The following is a 5795-nucleotide window of genomic DNA, read 5'->3' as shown; positions in this document are numbered from 1 at the left end:
CAGACCTGGACAGTGCTATTCATCAGGCATGGTGTCAGATTCCTCGCATCACCTTTCAACATCGCGTGGAGTCAATGCCAAGAAGAATCGCCGCAGTATTGGAGGCAAAAGGTGGCCCAACGAAGTACTGATGGGGTGGTCATAATAATCTGGCCACTCAGTGTTTATTTTCTAAATAAATTTTACAATGATATCATCTAATATTTTGGTGGGAGTACTAAAATATTGGTATCAAAAGCAATGAGGAATTTAAAATGAAAAACATATTTTTTCCTAATTGTGTTCAAAGCAGGGTAATAGTGGGTCAAATGTGCTTCTGATACATAATTTCATAATTTCTCTTAGCTCCTCAAACTTTCCTTTCCACCCATATTTTGACCAAGCACATCCTCAGACTAGAAAGTTTAAAATCTTTGACTCAATGCAATGAGAAGACTGTTGTGGCCTGGAAGCAGCTTCAGTGATCTAGGCAGAATTTCCACAGGGCCTTGAGGAAGAAATAAGATTTGGATAGGATTTTAACAGAGAAGGTCCAGTTATGTCAACTTTTACTTCCTTCCTGAATTAAAAGTTTATAGTAAGCCATTAGGATGAAGATAAAATGTTATTGGTTGTTAATCTGGCTGCTTGCAAATAAGTTAGATAAACTGATACTGAACAGCCTACACAATTGGGACCCATTTTACCAAACTTATTTTCCAATGATTTACAAAAACCTTACTCTTCAGCTAGATTGATTGATTTCTACAAATGCCTTACATATGTGTTTGAAGGAGGTTTGGAAATCTATATACATAAAAGCCTAAGTGACCATTCAACAGTCTGACCATTCGACCAGTAGCTATGATGTGCACTGACCACCAGGGGACAGATGCTCAGACCAGTAAGTTAGCTTGCTGCTGGGGTCCAGCTGATCAGGACTGGGAGAGATGGGCCGGACACGCTCTGGAGCCCTCTCCCAGTCCCTCCCCAGCCCTGATCATGCACCTGTGGGGTCCCTTGGCCTGGTCTGCATCCTCTCACAATCCAGGACCCTTCAGGGGATGTCAGAGAGCCAGTTCCGCCCCAATCCCCACAGGCCAGGCCGAGAGACCCCACCAGTGCATGAATCTGTGCACCAGGCCTCTAGGTGTAATAAAACGTAAATAGTAGCTCAATATAAACATGGTTCTTATTTGCATTAAATAATCCAGTTTAAAGCAACACACAACTTTATTGCTTTCTCAACTGAAACATATTGTAGGTGATATTTCAGAAGGTGAGGCAACAGAGTCATATTCGTATGACAGAAATACAGTAATATAGATGAGAAATGAGGAGGGCAGTGACATTTTGGTTCTCAACTGCAATTCCCATCAATTGTTACACAAGTTTTAGTTAATAAGAGTTTTATGTTTTTATTCCATAAATGCTTTGCTGCAATAATTATATTATTTGCTCACAAGTATTTGTTCTCTTGCCAATTTAGTTGTGTTTACTTTCCAGCCCACAGATATGACAGGCTTTGGTCACTGAGATGTGAGTGGACATAATATTTGTCATATCTGAGCTGCAGCTTCAAATCCAATTGATTGTTTGGCTTGCCCTTTCTTGCTCCTGTGACCACAGACAGGAAAAAAAAAAAGACCTGTCCCAGATAAAAGCTGTTCTTTCCATCTCGGACACAAAATGAAAAAAAATTTAGGAGGACACTTGAACCTGATATATAACCCAGAACCTAATCTAGCTCAGTACAATCCACAGTCAAACCCTAAGCCCTCATGTAATATGAACAACAGAAAAAAATTATCGTTATTGAAACCTATAAGGGTGTTGGGGTTATGTTCTTGCAGCAGAAGCTGACAGTTAAAATTACATTTTTGTGATATTTTGGCACTAATTTTTTTACTGAGAATGATTATCTGTTTCTAAACATAATGGCAAAATATATATTTTTCACCTTTTTAATATTAAAAAATAGTCAAGTGGCATTTGTTTAATTAAAATAATCAGTTGAAACATTCTACTCCATTTCTTCAGGTTGCTTTTATATCATAGCATCAAAATTTGTCAATTTTTATATATCTGATGTGCTTTATTAATTGATGGGATTCTAAATGTTTGGTATTTTTTTGTTCAACTATGATCTCCTAAGTAAATTTTTTATGCTTTGGTTCATTATTTTAAAAATGTCAGTTTGCGACCCTGATTAAGTATGACCTATTGATTAACCAAGCAATTTTAAGTGACAATATGCTCAAAACTGTGTAACACAAATTTTTATTAATAAATTTTTATAAAAGCAATCAAATGGACCTTTAAATACTCACTTTAAAGACCAGGCTTTTGGAGATTAGTCTCTTAATATTTTTTAATAGACCATGCACACAATCATAGGCCTAAAACTATGAACCATGCCTTGGAAATCTTGAAATTTATCTAGAAAATATAAGAAAATGATATAGACCTGCTTAATGAGCAAGTATTTCATCAGCCATTATTTAAAACTAGTGGACCTGGCTGCCTCGTGGCCCCACCCACTGGTCATTCTGAAGGTCATTCTGGAAGGTCATTCTGCCGTCTGATCTAATTAGCATATTAGTTCTTTATTATATAGGATTATGCCCTGGCTGGGTAGTTAGAGCATCATCCCATACACCAAAAAGTTTCAGGCTTGACTCTTAGTCAGGGCTCATACCTAAGTTTTGAGATCCAACCCTGGTAGGAGTGAGTATGGAAGGCCACCGAACGATATTTCTCTCTCTCTCTCTCATCAATTAAAAAATATCCTTTGGTGAGGATTAAAAAAGTAAATAAATTTAAATGGTATGCTTATTAAGGACAACAAGGTTTCTGAAATTATTCCCTGCTTAACTAGCATGCCAGCTTCCTGGATGTTTTCTCTGTTAGAGAAAAAAACTTTATTACTCTGAGCCTAAGCATACTGGCATCACTCTTCCTTGCCCCAAATCCCACAGGGGGATGCAAATAGATTGCAATGCAGGAGAGAAACTCTGAGTTTAGGGAACCTGAATATTTTGTAATGTTCAATAAGCATGCCTGCTGTTTGCTCCAGAGGGAGACACTATGTCTATTTTCCAAGGCTGTTTGCTATGCAAACACCTCTGAAAAAGAGTGTGAAACAAAGACAAGTTAGCGCCTCTCATGCAACATGTGCAGAATCATAAGATTCCTGGAGGATTGTCTCCCAACACACTTCCAAATATGTCTAAGTGGACTCAAATTAATATAAAATAGATCAATAAAAATCAATCATTTAAAATCCAAATTTTCAAGCTACAAAAAATATTAATGAATATTTATCTAATATCTTTTTTTTGGTTCATTGGTATGAACTAACACTTTATTTTTTTTAATCTTTAAATTCTTTATTAGTTAAGGAATTACAAATGTGTCCTCATTCCCCTCATTAACCCCCATCCTCCCATCCTTCGCCCCCCGCACCCCCCCACTCATGCTTTCATCCCCCTGTTGTCCATGTCCATTGGTTTGGCTTATATGCATGCATACAAGTCCTTTGGTTAATGAATATTTATCTAATATCTTTTATTTTACATTTTTATTGAAAGGAAGGGAGAGGAAGAGATAGAAACATCAATGATGAGAGAGAATCATTGATCAGCTGCCTCCTGCACACCCCACACTGGGGATCGAGCCTGCAACCCTGACCAGGAATGGAACCCTGACCTTTTGGTTCACAAGTCAATGCTCAACTACTGAGCCACACCAGCCAGATTTATCTAATATCTTGAGAGAAGAAATTTCAAATATTAAAGTAAAGGAAATTACAACATAAAAGATTAATGAATTGTACATAAAATTTGAATTTAAACACAGCAAACCACATAAATGAAAATAATTAGCAAATGAGAAACTGGGAAAATATTTACAATAAATGTGATAAATAAATGTTTGGTATCCTTATTAAAACAAGAGATCAAGGTGAACAAGAAATATTAATCTCCCTTATCCCTAATAATTAACAGAATAAGTTCAAATAAACTCTTAAAATTGTTAACTCAACAATAGTCAAAGAAACAATGTTATTTATCAACAATGAGTTACCATTCTTTGCCTATCAAATTTTAAAAAGTCTTTTTGAATAATACTCAACTTTTTCAATTATGTGATGAAATTAGAACATTCTTCCCTGCTGATGAGAGATTCAAATGTTGCATTTTCTACAAAGCAAAGAATTATATATCATTTTTAACTGCATTATGTATCATTTTAAAATGTTCTTAACTTATGATTTAGTAATCCCTCCTAAAGAAAAAGCTACAAATATAAATGAATAAAGAAGCCACTACAGCATTATTTATATGAGTAAATAACAGGAATCAATCTAAATGTCTAAAATAAAGAGCTGAGTAAATTATGGCAAATGCACTAAGACTGAATATATATTATTTATATGCATCCATCTTTAATTCAATATTTATCAAAATTTAAATTTATTCTTTTTTACAACAACCTTGAGAGAATAAGAAATTGCTGACATGAGAACTTTAGAGAATATATAGCAGTTTAGTTTTATTTAGGTAAAGAAGAGTTTAAAAATGTGCACCTCATGTTACAACAAAATGTAAAATAAAATAAACTATCTTTAATTTCTATCTCTTTTAAATTTGTTTATGTAAGAGATTAAACATCTTATTCTAATAACGAACTTTTAAAATATTTTTATGAATTCATCACTTTTCATTAACATTATATATGCTAAAGAAAATGCTACTTCATAAAATTTTTATTAGAGAAAATACTGTTTGTTAGCTGAAAGTTGTAAACTTTAGATTTTATTTACTGACAATGATAATTATTATAATCACACTGCTCTAGTTATGCTTATTCTAACCAGTATGAAAGGAAATATCTAAACGATTTCCAACTTATAATAACAATTAATTAAATGTGACTCTGGTTAAGAAAACAATAAAGAATGCCACTTTTCCATTATAGCAGAATACTTATGAGATCTCAATGAAATGCAAAAATAATCTTGATATAATGTTAAGTGCAAAAAAAAAAGATTAAAATTGTAGAGCATCAGATTGAAAAATCTACCTGAAATAATTTCAGAAAGGAGCACCACTGTAATTAGAAATTGCTAATATGATTTGTTGTAGGAAATATTTGTTTTTGTGTACGTATCTATATTTTAAATTTTTATATTGAGGAAAAATTATTATTAAAACATATTTAACAATTCAGAATATATCAGCTTCGAATTTCTACTCTATACAAAAGATGGTAACATATCTTGATATCTTGTGTTTTGAGAATTCCTCCCCAACCCTGGTTCTGCTCAATTTCTCTTCCAAAAATGTATCCTGATACCTAAAAGTCTCCCATTGGTATTTCCTTCCCATGGCTTTTTTCCAAAATATATACATGCCTCTCCAAAAGCTAAATACTTCTGGTTATTTTCAACAAATCAGACTGAGCCATAATAATACAGTAGTAACTTACCAAATGTTTTACTTTTGACGAGTGAAACATAGAGCAGAGGTAAGAATCAGGTGGAGGAACTATCACTAATGATGAACAACCCCAGCAAAGTGTAGCAATGGGCATCAACAATGAGTTTTGCTTCTTCCCAATTTTAACTATAACTGTCTCTGACATCTCATTCAAACATAAAACCTCCAGGATAATCTAATAGATTGCTTAACTGATGGCTATGCCTGTAATTTTGTATTTAAAAAGAAATTATGAGTAGTCCTCTAGCTCTACAAAACTTGATGATATTTCTTACTCTCTTTTTTGTACTATCAAGTATATTAAACATAAACCAG

The sequence above is a fragment of the Myotis davidii genome, unplaced genomic scaffold (genome assembly GCF_000327345.1).
Source record: "Myotis davidii unplaced genomic scaffold, ASM32734v1 scaffold334, whole genome shotgun sequence".
NCBI lineage: Eukaryota > Metazoa > Chordata > Mammalia > Chiroptera > Vespertilionidae > Myotis > Myotis davidii.
Note: the sequence above shows the minus strand (reverse complement) of the source record.